Source organism: Crocodylus porosus, unplaced genomic scaffold, assembly GCF_001723895.1.
Source record: "Crocodylus porosus isolate Cpor-Errol unplaced genomic scaffold, CroPor_comp1, whole genome shotgun sequence".
Classification (NCBI taxonomy): Eukaryota; Metazoa; Chordata; order Crocodylia; family Crocodylidae; genus Crocodylus; species Crocodylus porosus.
Window position 1 is genome coordinate 4,239,954 of NW_017728921.1, and position 13,266 is coordinate 4,253,219.

The 13,266-nt window shown below is 52.4% G+C and overlaps 1 protein-coding gene across 2 annotated transcripts in view; it reads right to left on the reverse strand.

Annotated features, from left to right (window-relative positions):
* The window catches only part of CMKLR1 (chemerin chemokine-like receptor 1), a 149,780-nt gene that overhangs the window by 24,915 nt on the left and 111,599 nt on the right, over positions 1-13,266 (reverse strand). The window contains exon 1 of one of the 2 annotated variants that reach the window (XM_019538820.1): positions 5,109-5,211. The exons of the other annotated variant lie outside the window; for it this stretch is intronic. The gene's annotated coding sequence lies outside the window, so the exon portion shown is untranslated. Of the gene's footprint in view, positions 1-5,108; positions 5,212-13,266 lie in introns of those variants that run through there. 2 annotated transcript variants of the gene reach the window in all.

A 13,266-nucleotide genomic window follows, 5' to 3' on the forward strand; every position in this document is an offset into this window, starting at 1 on the left:
CTGTTCAGCCTCCACAAGAGAAGGCTGAGGGGGATCTAGTGGCCTGTTACAAACTAGTCAGGGGGGATCAGCAGGCACTGGGGGGTCCCTGTTCCCCCGAGCACCGCCGGGAGTGACCAGGAATAACGGCCACAAGCTGGCAGAGGGGAGACTCAGACTAGACATCAGGAGATGCTACTTCACGGTCAGGGCGACTAGGGTCTGGGACCAACTTCCAAGAGAAGTGGTGCAGGCTCCTGCCCTGGGGGCTTTAAGAGGATGCTGGATGAACACCTTGCTGGGGTCGTTTGACCCCCGTACTCCTTCCTGCCATGGCAGGGGGTTGGACTTGATGATCTGCTCAGGTCCCTTCCGACCCGACCAACTATGAAACTAGGAAGATAACGCTTCTACCATAAGTCCTGATTGCTTTTAGACTCAGAGGCAACTTTAGCATCATGATTCTGGTGCCAGCGTAAGGGCCAGGCCGCATGCTGGAGGAATGGCTCCAGCACCCATGAGCTATTTCTTAGAAGCAATTCAAACCCTGGTCTCCTGTGCCAGTGACCTCTCTGTGCACTATAACCACCCAGAGCCCCGCTGTTAGCATCAGTGGACTTATTCTAAAGCAAAGGAATGAGCCAAAAAGCACAAGCCCTGGAAAAGCGCCCCTGCATTGCTCCTTTCTGTCCAGAGAGCAGAGCAGAGCTCTCCTCTCAGCCGTGGGGGCTCAAGACCCCGATGGCTGACGATATTTGCTTGCCATGCAGCAGTGCCGAGGAGGATGGATGGGGTAGATGGTGCGAATGGAAGGGAAATATAATAGTGAAGCAATTGCTCCAGGTAGCGCCGGCTGGAGGAAGGAGGGCAATGGAAATGTGCAGCCAGAGGCACCATGCTGCCGCAGAGCACCGGGGAACGCAAGCTGGTGATCACGCCAATCAATAGCGCGCCATAAATAACAGGGAGCAGGTGCTTGGAGGCAGCCACCGACGTGACCGCATAACAGCGGCTCAGGCACCGGGATGCTTTCTCTGTAGCATACCTTCTCCGTGGCTGGAGAACGCCCCTCCACCTCAAGTGGGGTGCGTGCTGTGAAGGAGGTGACCCTCTTGGCTCTCCCAAGAATGGATTTTTCAACAGGGCTGAAAATAATATGGTGACGGGAGTTACAGTTATGCAGGTTTTGATTACGCACCGCCGAGACAGATGGAGGAGCAAAAACAAATGCTCTGCCTGGTGCTGGGCCAGAACCAAGCCGCTGGCTCTGGGCATCTCTCTGCCTTTGGAAAGGCTCCGATCTGGACTCAAACAGGGCAGTTCAGGACCCGCTCACAGCTGGCTGGCATGTCCTGATGCAGGGGGAGTCTCAGAAGTAGGCAAAGTTCACAGCAGTGGCTCCCAGGGCTGGCGCAAACAGGCCCCCCATGCTAGATGGCTGCCACTGGAGCTAGATTTAAACCAGGCAATGAAGGTGAGAGAAAAACCACTAGGACTTGCCCTGAACTTTCCAGGCAAGAACGGGCAGGTCCTTCAGCTCCTTCTCATCAACAGATCAACTCAAGCCCGGTGCACAAACCTGACCCTGCCTCAAATTTCTTTGAGGGCTTGCCTTCATCTACCCCAAGTCGAGCCCCACTGACATCCACCCATCGCTCACACCGCATGATCCAGGGGCGTAGTTCATGTGAGCCAGATCCTGAGATGCCTCAAAGCAGACGAAGCCTTTGCTTGGACAAAATTCCCACTGAAACCAACTGAGCGAATAATGCTGGGGTTGGTCTGCTGATGACAGGGGAGGTTAAGATAGTGAGCTTTTGGCTCAGTAAATGTAACTGTTTAATAAATAGACCTATTTAAAAAAGGGGGGGGGGATTCTTGGGCTCTGGAGAAATATGTTTTTAAAAAAGCAGTTTATGCTTCTGCACTGTGCTGCCCTGGATGAGAACTGCCTCTGAGATAATAAAAGTTCCTTTTATCTTCTATTCTTTTTTTTATATTGGTTGCTATTAATTTTAGGCTCTCCTGGCATTCTGCAGCCAATAAAAAGGCCAATAAAACTCCCTTTTTTCTGCAAACGGTGCACTTCCCAGGTTCTACTTTTATAGCCACTCTGTCGGCTGCAGAGAGGTAGTGCAGTGCAGCTGTCAAAGGCAGGTGGCACTTTTGACAATAGGTTGTAGCAATGCAAAACTGAGGACGGGGCATTCAGCTGACTTTACTGTATCTGGCCTAATCCTGCTGGAAGGACTCAGGATATTGCAGGGCCTCCCCGCTACGTAGAAAGAGGAAGGGAGTCTGTGGTCAGCATAGCCCACATAATCGTGCACCATCCAGTGGCCAGTTTCTCCAGCTTAGGAGGAAGGCTGAAGCCTTGATGGATGCTGATTTATAGCAAAAAGAAAAGGTAAACTCTCTCCAGCCCTCACCACGAGCTGACCCATGGGGGTCACCATATTTGAACCACCACGGACAGAACTGGCCGGGTCGCTCCAATCTCCTGGTACAAGGCTGAGGTGCAACCTTGTCTTCTGCCTGCCGTGCCAGGCCCCGCTCGCTTCACCCGACTCTGCATCCTCTGTGGTTGATGCTTATTTTGCGGTCGGCAGCACTGCGCGCTTACCGTGCTTTATTAATAAAAACCAGAAAGGTATCAGACAAAGGCAATCTGTCTGCGAAAATGAAAGCCCAGGCAGCCTCTGCCCACACACGCCAAGGTGAGATCCAAATGCTGGGAGTGCTAGAAAAAGAATCTCCTTCGCTTTTGCGGGCTCCGATTCAGCAGGGTCCTTTAGGCTCACGCCTCACTTAAAGCACCCGAGTAGTCCTGTTGGTGCCGAGGAGATGGCGGAGGTCGAGGGCTGGATCCTGCTCCCCGATGGCAAAACTCATGTCATGAACAAAGCACGGGTCAGCCACCCTGGCCAAGTGCAGCTGATGAAGCGCCGATGAGATGTGGGGAACTGTACCTTTAGGAGGCAGCTGAATCGAGGCGGTTACCTTTATGTGTTTTGCTAGGCTGATCTAGATCTCGTGCAGAAATCAGCCCACCGAGCCAGTAGGATGTTTTTAAGTGCACAAGTGGGGGCAAGGGAAGGGTCTCTTATATTTGCTCCCCCGTGTGCACATCAACCTTGCGGCAGCCCCCACCTCCTGAGGCAAGCGGAGCCCAGAAGTGGAGAGGCCCACAGCAGGCTTTCTGGGCTGGAGGGGAAAAAAGGAAATGGTCTTTTCCCCTCACTGGTCTTTTTGGCTGTGGAGGGGCTGACTGCAGCAGATGCAGCCGTGCCCGGCAGGGGCAAAGGCGGAGAGAGATCCCCTGCCCCTGCCACGGCTGCCAGGGACTCAAGGTGGAAAATCACCCTGGATTTCTTCCCATGAGAGCTGGAGCCCGGCATGCTCACAGCTGCAGGCAGCCGCTTGCACTGCTCAGGGCAGCCTCGTGCTGCCAAGCGACGGCAAAGAAAAGCTCCTCTGTTCGCCCAGCATCCTGCCGAGGCCAGCCCCTCCTCTCGGCACGCCGGGAAGGCTGGGAGACTCACGCACAGGCGCGACGCTGGTGTTTCCTCTGCAGTAGGGACGTGACCAGGATCGCGGCCAGGCCAGCCCCTCTCTTTGAGGCTCTGGAGCTGCAGAACCTCCCCAGCCCCTTCCCACCTGCTAACCACCCCCAAAGTCAGTGGGCAAATCCTCAGGGCCTGGCTCGGTTGCTTACTCAGAAGAGCTGAGACGGGACCAAAAGTTTGCAGAGGAAAGGAGTGAAGAGCTAACTGGGCCTGGCGCAGATTGCCCTTGGCCCTGGGACGTGGGAAGAGGATGTCAGGAGCTTCCCACCCCCTGCAAGGCAATGCCAGAATTGCCCCTACCCCTGCCCCAAAGGGGGGAAGGAGATGGAGGTCTACGCATGCACACCCAGGCTGGGCTGACCCAAGGAAGCTGGTCCCTGTCTGGTGCCCATGCGGTTCCCAAGCAAGGCCTTCAGCAAAATGCCACTGCTCAGCTCTAGGTGAGCTCACGAGTCTCCATCGCCAGTTGTCTCACTTCCTTCCTCCAACCATGCAAATCACTTCTCACGTCAACAAGGAGGAAAAGGAGAGAAAGTACAGTGGTTGGGACAGCAGCATTCGGTGTCTGGTCCTGCCTGGCTCCCCCCACCAGACACCCAGCATCACAGATGCACGTGCAAGCGGACCCTGGCCAAACTTAGCACTTTCCTGGGCTGAGTTTTGACACCAGGCCTGGGCAGAAATTTCTCTCTGCTGTCTTTTTAGCCAGCCCATTCCCAGTAAAGAGGCAGCGGGGTTATATTCAGGGCTGTTAAGAGGGCTAACACTTCAAATCCCCCTCACCTGCCACTCTTTCCGATAGGCAGAGATCCTCACACCCTCCTCCCTGCCACTCACTTCTTTTCATGTAGGCTACAAAGGGGCTGCAGATCACAGAATTGCCCTTTTTTGTCCTACTTTAGATAGTCCCTAAGGAACCTCAGGTGAAGCAACCCTTTCCCCCAGGCAGATACATGCAGCAACTCGTCGTGCAACAACACGGCTGTAAAAGCAGCCTTATGTCTCGGTCCCCGCGCAGAGCTTGCCTCGGAGATGCTTCGATGTGGAAATGACCACACGCATCAGCATCAGATAATTGCACAGTCATTAACAAGGCAGCCCCGTTGCTGGAGCAACATGAAAAAACCTGCTTAGAAGGATCTGAGTTGGGGGAATTGGGCTGTCCAGAAAGAAATTGTTTCTGCAACAAACCTAAAGGGAAAAAAAATCTCCCTTCCAAGCACAGCAGAAAAGAGCAGAGTCTACTGTGGGTCTCAAGTCTGCCGTGGCTTTGCAACTTCCTAGCCCTTGCAGATATATATCCCATTCCTGCAGAGCTAATTGCAAACCCAGGCTTTTTTGCTTGTTTAATGATGGTGGGGGGAAGACAAGCTGGGAAGCTGCTGGCACCCAGGTGAAATTCAAACTCAGGGATTTCTCCTCTGAAAAGGGGGAATGAAACCTCCCCTGGAAAGGATTTAGGAGCTGAACACTGCCCGCACCAAAGATCCCAGCATCACAGAGAAGCCCTCCCAGGGATCATCAGAAAGGAATCCAGATTTAATAATGGGGATATATATTTACCTGGTCGGAGGCTGAGCAATTAGAGAGCCTGGGAGTTTCAAGATCACATGCCTCGAGCAGACTGAGCCTGGCTTATGACTGTCCCGTCCCACTTCTTTAAAATTAGGCTGACATCCCTGGCACATGAGCTCCGCACACGGTTTTGCAATAGCTGCACACGCAGCGATTGTTTCTTGTCTACCCCCCCATGCTGAGCGCTCCATTTTTGAACCAGAAAAAAGGGAGAGGGAAAGAAGGAACCAAACCCACTGCCCCTTGAGGCCTGATGTAATCGCCTCCTGGAAAGCAAGCCGGCCCCAGGCGCAAGGAAGTGGGGCTCGTGTGAAAATCAGGGGCAGGAGCGAGCATGCTGTTGCCAAACGAGATAACCTTGATCATGGACAACTGGACAACGTGGTTTGCCTCTCCCCTACCTAAAACATGGTCTTTGCTATTGCTTGATATTCAGCGACCTCCCCGTAGCCCGTGGGTACAGGCAACATTTCATGAGTGCTGGGGACCCAGCTATGTCGAAGCCAGGTTGTGCGAATGGGCCATGAAGGATGTCTTCGCTACTGCTTTTTATTCCAGCCGAATTCACAAGGGAACTGGTGCCTCCCACCCAAAAACTGAGACAGGACGATGACATTTCCAGGGCACACAAGACACCTCCTCAAGGAAACCACAGGGATCCTCAGAACAAGGCTGGGACTTAGGAGACTGCTCTGCCACAGACTCCCCAGGGGACCTCATGCAAGTCACTTAGTCTCCGCGCCTCTGTTTCCCATCTGAATAGCATCCTATATCAGCAGGGAGCCATAAGGACAAGGACACTGAGGGGTGTGAGGTCGCTGGCAGGGCGGTAGAGCTCCCCACATAACTTGACCCCTGCCTATACCCCTTTCCTGTCCCTCTCGGCTCCACAACCACCGCCCAGAGCTTGCATGAGATGATGCTCAGGGGGGCGGGTGGCAGCCCCGCTGCACAGACCATCCTCAGCCCAGGCTCGCCCAAGCGGCTGGAGGCTTGCAGAAGCAGGCAGTGTGGACAGACAGACGTCTCCTCTCTGACACAGGCACAAGCCACACAGCCCGAGCGCTCCCTGCCCGCCCCTCCCGTCCGGAGCCCAGAGCAATGCAGGCCACTTCCTTCTCCAAAGGAAAAAAACCCTCTCTTGGCACAGCTGGAAGGAGGCTGCTGGGTGCCTGGACAACCCCAGTTCCCCTTTGCTTCAGACACAGCCAGGCCCGCCGCAAGGCCTGGAGATGCCAAGAGGCGCGGGAGCGGCCGTTAATACCCTGAGACATCCCATGCGAACAGCCCAAGTGGGGCAGGGGCTCCCTCGCTTCTCCCCGGGACCGAGCACCCAGCGAGCCAAGGTGCATCTGCAACATCTCCGCAAGCTGCTTTGCATCTCCTTGGCGCCCTGCGTCTGCTTCCAGAGGAGCAGCTCCAAAAAACCAGCCGAAACCGCGCAAAGGGCTCCATTGACAGACCCCATCTGCCGTCTGTCTGCATCTGCTGACCTCCTCAGGCTCCCAGCGGTTTGGCCTCCTCTCTCCATCTGGCTTTTATTTCACTGGCTCTGCTGCGGGGGAAGAGAGCTTATTGTCTCCCTTTCTGACATCACCCACAAATATGTACCTTGAGGACACGAGTGGGAGAAGGCAGGGAGCGCTCTCCCCAGCTGCATCCGCTCATTAGCACAGCTGACATTTTGCAAGGAGCAAAGAAGCCGCCCATCAGGGCTGCTGCGTTTGGTGCAGATGCCCCCAGTTGGGCCTGAACTTGGGAGCTAAAAGTCTGAGCTTCTGCCCACCGACCAGGGTCCTTAGCTGGAAAGCGGGAGCACCTGTCTGCAGATGAGGCCAACACAACATTATAAGGCAATTATTTGTCACCTGCTAGGTTGCAACGGGCCATCCTTCTTTTCTCTTTCAAGCGGGTGGCGCGAGGAGACATCCCAGATATAGTGCCCCCGGTCAGCAGAGATGGGGCTCAGCGGGGGAATTCAATTCCAGCCTCCGGGCAGCAAAAAGCACCCGGTCCAATCGTCCTTTGTTGGCCTGCGCAGCCCCCATAGCAAACTGGTACAAAGATGTCAAGGTACATCAGCTAAGCAGCACCGAGGCAGCAAATCACACCGGATGCATGCGATGCACGGACACGTACCGTCTGTGCACGCGTGAAAGCCGCTGCATATATGCCGTGCGAGGGCTGCAATGTGTGGTCTCAGCCTTAAGAACCACAGGCCTCCACCCTCGCTGGAGGAAATGAATGCACATGTAATAAACCTGACCGCCTTCCTGGGGACTGCACCTGTAACCAAGCCAAGGCAAAGGGATTTTCTTTTTCAAACAGGAAGCGGGGAGAGCGGCTGGGAGAAACAGCTGTGTCTAAACCCTTCACGGCAGAGCTGATCCAAAAGGATCACGTCTAATCACTGAATGTCTCTATTGTCTCTCACCCATGGCCCATCCCAAATGGGATTTTTAACTCAAGCAAAGCACAATACAGAGGGATAAACAGCCCACTACTGTAGAGCGTAGTGCTGGGAAGGGTTTCTGTAGGGAAGAATCTCCCGCCGGCAGCAAGAATCAACTCCCCTCTGCCTCCTCTTTTAGCCAGTCCTTTAAATCTCTCATTCTTACCCAAAACACAGAGCATGTGTAATGCAAAGGAAAAATGCAGCCATGGATTTCAGGACCAAGATTTCAGCCCTGGGGCTAATGCTTTGCTAATGAAGCAAGATACTCCTACAGAAAAATGTAGGAACCAGCCTGAACGTACAAAGGACATGCAAGGGGGGGAAAGGGAGATGATCACTGAGCCCCTATCAAGACCGTCCCAGTGGCTCCCTCGGCTTTCTCAAAAATAGACAAAATATGAGAAGACGTAAAAGCACATTGAGAAAGAGAAAAAAAAAAGGGGGTGGGGGGAAGGAGAAGGGAAGAGGTAGGAAGAGCAACTTAAAGAGCCTTATAAACATTAATTAGGCCTCCCCAATTGCTGGGAGGCAGGTCAGGATGAGATCTGTTTGACGGATGGGTCAACTGAGACACAGGGGAGCTGAGGGACACACCAGAGGCCACTCAGAGAGTAGGCAGCAGTCGGGAAAAGCACCCAGGACTCCTGACTGGCAGCCCCTGTTCTGACGCGACCTTCTCCGTGACCAAGAACTTGGTTCCCAGGTGGATTTAAAAACGGGTGTTTTCTATTGAGCACATGGCAAGCGCGTCAGGGACTGTATGAAGGAGAGAGCCTCAGGAATCATTTTGTGAGGTCCCATGAGCAGGATTTGCTTGTGGGAGTGACCCTTGGTCTGTCCATCTTTGCAGGCAAATGCAAGGAAGAAGACATCTCTTCCCCTTTCAGTGGTAACTGGGCTTCTTCTAAGGCAGTGCGGCGATGAACCTTTGTCCGAAGCCCCTTCAACAATAACATCCACCTTTCACAATTAGCATTCAGCACCAAGCCACTTCTCGCAGCCCGTCGGGGGCACCTGTAAATCATCCCAGGCCTATTTCCGTCCCAGGAATGAAGTGCCAGTGGGCGCATGGGTAAGATCTTAAAGTGTGATTAAGGAAATGGAGGAATAATGCTGCCTGGGCACAATTTGCAGGTGACAGCTGAAAATGCAAACCAAAGCAGGCCTGGAAACAGGCAAGGTAATTACTTTCTTGGCAGGACTTGCACCTCATTTAAACAAGGCAGATGAAAGCATCAAAGGCTCTGGGGGACTGTTACAACCTGCCTTTCCCTGCCTTTGACTTCCCCTTAGTGTCTGGTTCAGAGAAAATAGGGTGGCCTATCATCTCCCGCCTGACTCCAGAAGTTCAGCCTCTTCCCTGAAGCGGGAGGAGGAATATCCCTTATATTTGTCTCCTTGGATGCTCCACCAGCTAGCTCAGCTTTTACACTAAGCTTCAGTGTAATAGCTGGGCTATATTATAGGCGCTATTGTTTATTACTAAACCCCTAATCCTTTTTTAAATTTTCATTTAAGGTCTTTTTCAAGGTGGTATCCTGAGGACGGTGGTTCCACAGGCCAATGAAAAAGGACCTGGGGGTTACAGTGGGCAATAAGTTAAATATGAGCCAGCAACGTGCCCTCGTTGCAAAGGCTAGTGGCATCCTGGGCTGCATTGGTAGGATCAAGGGCAGTGATTCTTTCCCTCTATTCTGCACTGGGAAGGCCACATCTGGAGTCTGGTGTCCAGCTGTGCCCCCCCCCCCGAAAGGATGTGGACACATTGGAGCGAGTCCAACGGAGGGCAACAGAAATGGTTGGGGGACATGACTGGTGAGGCGCGGCTGAGGGAACTGGGCTTATTTAGTTTAGAGAAGAGGAGACTGAGGGGGATTGAATAACAGCCTTCAGCTCCTTGGAGCGGGGTTCAAAAGAGGATGGAGCTGGGCCCTTCTCAGTGATGGCAGGTGACAGAACAAGGAGCAATGGGCTCAAGTTGCAGCCAGGGAAGTTTAGGTTAGATATTAGGAAAAACTCTCTCACTAGGAGGGTAGTAAAGCACTGAATCAGGCTACCCAGAGGGGTGGTGGACTCTCCATCCTTGGAGGTTTTTAAGACCCAGGTAGACAAAGCCTTATCTGGGATGATCTAGCTGCAGCTGGTCCTGCATTGAGCAGGGGGATGGACTAGATGTGACCTCCCGAGGCCCCTGCCACCCTCATTTTCTATGATTCTGCGATAATGAGATGTTGCCTTGAACTGTTACCATTTCTTCTATTGCTTACTCATTAAAAAATACAGCAGTAGTACTAAGGGCTGTGTTTCACGCTAGCTAGGAAGGCTTTAAGGCATTGAACGGGGATAGCCATGAAGCGCAGACACCATGAACTTTGTCCATCATGCCTCCTACTGCCTGAGTAGCCATGCAGCATTGACCCAAGTCCCAATCTTGCCTTTATGCAGCTTAGCATAAAGCCTGGAGAGGATTCTCTGGGGACAGATACCTCTAGGTATTCAACAGTCCTAGCTGGAGATGTCTAAATTGCATTAGTCTGGTACTACGACCGTCACGCATGAACAAGCAGTTCCTTGACAGTGATGCTGCTGGGGAAAGCTCTCCAATACAGCTGTCCAAGAGAGAGGTGTTATTGTCTATTCAGAGGGCTCTGGCTGACAATGTCCTCGTCCTGCCCTTGGGCAGGTTGGAATGACACAACCTGCGTTTGCAAAATTGCACCACAGAGAAACGCAGTGAAATACGGCAGTCACGGGGAAAGCATCTGCGGACCGTTCTCTGGCTGCAGTCTCTGCCCAGACCTGCATTAGCAATGAAAGCCCTGCCAGACGTTCTGGGACGTCCAACATTTCCTTCCAATGAAGAAAGAGAAATTCTCTAGATAGCCTTGGCTTCCTCTTGAGCATAAATCAGCATGTCAGCCCGCTGTGTGCGCTGCTAATGAGTCAAGAGAGCCAAGGGAAAAATTGCAATCAGGAGAGAGGGAGCAGGATAGCTTGGCCTGCCACTAAAACTATATTGTAATTTAAAAACACCCTGAACAAAGGGGAAATAATTCAATGGATGAGAAACGGCCAAGGGAAAGGTGTTGGCACAGAAACATGTGCGCTCTTGACTTGGCCCAAGGGTGAATAGCCAATATAAAACTCACGTGCTGTCACCCAACAGGCCTTGGCCACCTTTCTCAAACAGTTTGTCCTGCTGTCCAGGATCTTGGTGCATACTCGGAGAACAGTGTCCCCTCAAAGGGGTAGGATATCTCCTAGGTGAAATCACTGCAAAATGCAAAGATACACTTCCAAAGACCCTGGGGTTTCAGTGATGCTGTGCAATAAGGGTGCCATGCTAGGATGGTACAACAGAATAATCCAACTCCAATTAACCGCATGTCCAATTAGCCACCCATTCTTCCTGCACTTCACTTCCTTCTCTGACAGCTCTATAACAAATTCCTGCTCTTTTGTGACCTGGGAGAGCTCAAAAAACACCCCCAACAGCCCTTCTAAGTTTGCTTGCAAGTTAGCACAGGGTGCATATACACATGTATTTACATGCACCTAAATTTAACGCGCCTTTTTTTAAGGGGCATTAAATTCAGGCTTGCATAGCAAAGTTGCATTAGCCCACATGTAGCCGCGCTAACGTGCATGAATGCGATGTGCGTCCATTGACACACGCTGCATTAATGGGCATCAAGAGTCTACATGTGGGCTAATGCGACTTAGCTAATCAGGCCTAAATTTGGTACTTGCTGTAAGTAGGTATAAATTTAGGTGGGATTCACCTAAAAATGCCATTTTTAAGGTGCATTAAAGGCATGCACGTGTGGACACGTGCCCTTAATGAGCCTTAAAAATGGTGATTTTAGGCTAATCCCACTTAAATGTTCAAAACGGCACAGAAGTCAGGTCCACGTATTCTGGCTATTCTGTGTTCTCCTACAGTCTGGATTTTGCCCCTTGAGGACTCACAGGGATGCTACTCTGATCTCGGCACTACAGTGGGCATTGGGCATCTATCTGTACATTGCCGGTGCCGTGAGAGCCCCAGCTTCCTAACATTTACATATTTGTGCTCAGTCTGATTATAGTTGAGGTCTGCAACTGTTTAGCATCTCAGCTGCTTGGATCCCATCGGCTAAACACACCGAGGTCTAGGAGACCGCCAAGGAAATGGAGGATGCTGTAGGAAGTGGGAATGAGGCATAGACCCAGCAGAGCGTTGTTCGTGTAACCCCTTGTAAACAGAGCAAAGGATCCCGAGCAAGGACAAGGAGGAGGAGGAGCCGGATGTGGAACCTGAATTTGGAGCCTGAGTGCGGAAGGGAATATATCTGAAAGCAAAGTCAAAGAGGAGGAAATGCCTGACATGGACCCTCCGTCTTGCAAAGCTGCCCCCTGCACCACAGGATGTGACTCAAGGGAAATTACTGAAGACTGAAGGGCATCAGGCTGCATTTGGGACTTCCTCACACCTGCCATCGTGGGTGACATTTGCCCCATTAGGAGAACCAGTGTAGGCAGCCTACTGGGAGCAGTGGTAGAAGCCTTCAGCCTTCTGTGAGAAGCCCCACAAGCAGCAACAGCTCCGTGGCTGTGCGCCTTACACACAGAAAGCCCCGACTTCCAACGCTGTGCCTGTATCCCGGCTAATCAGAGCAAGACCACAGCTCGAAAAACAGGAATCGGTGGCACTAACGTCAATCTTGTTTATTTTTGCACAATGACCTATTGCAAAAGCACCTCCGGGGTGAATCAGGAGGAAACTTGCTGACTGGACCAGCAGTGAGGCGGGGATTGCCCTAGGAAAAGGAGAACAGAATCTCCAGCAGATTCTTTTTTCCAGAAATGCTGAGGTGCAGAAATCAAGAACTTATCAACACGCTTGGCTTGCGACAGACAAAGTGACCACTCCAGGGGAAGCGTTCTGGGGCGAGACACAACCGATCCCAAATAGGAAGGCATTTAAAAAGTGAACTGGGCACAGCACTGAGGGATAGGGACAAGTTCTTTCCATTGGCAGGTTGCTCCAGGTAGACTTGTCCAGCTCTAGATTCAGGTGCCCGCCAAAATAAGTCCACAGCAGAGGACGCTCTATTTCCCTAAAAGTAGGAGCTACTAGGGTGGGGGGATCAGATACGGTTAGGGTTTATGAGTGAGGGTGCAAATTAGGGGGGAAAGACCCTGAGAGACTGCTGGGGGAAGGTTGTAGCATCCACTGGTTCCTTGTAAGATGAAGCCCCTGTCCTCTTTCCACACCCCACCACTCCCGTCCTCCTTTTCCTGCTCTTCCTTTGCCCCTACCCCATGATACAACCTGCCTCAAACATGCACTGGATTGTACGAGCGCCTGCGGGAGCATCAGTGTAGTTTCCCTGAGGGACGTTCAGCACATGACAATACAGCATCTAGCCCAATATCCTGCCTCCAGCCTTGTAGGGAGGGTATAAGAAACAGGTAGAGTGATCCGGGCCCTATCATGCCATCCCAGTTAGTAGCAGTCACAGGGATAAGGATGTCCCGAAGCCAGAGGTAACATCCCTGCCTGTCGTGTTTAATAGCCTCTGCCCTCCGCAAAGGTAACTAATCTTTTGAACCCAGAGATATCCTGTGGCTGGGGGACTTTTGTGGAAGATGCCTAGATGACCTGACATGGGGGGCGGGGAATGGACACAGATCATACCTGTCTGGCGC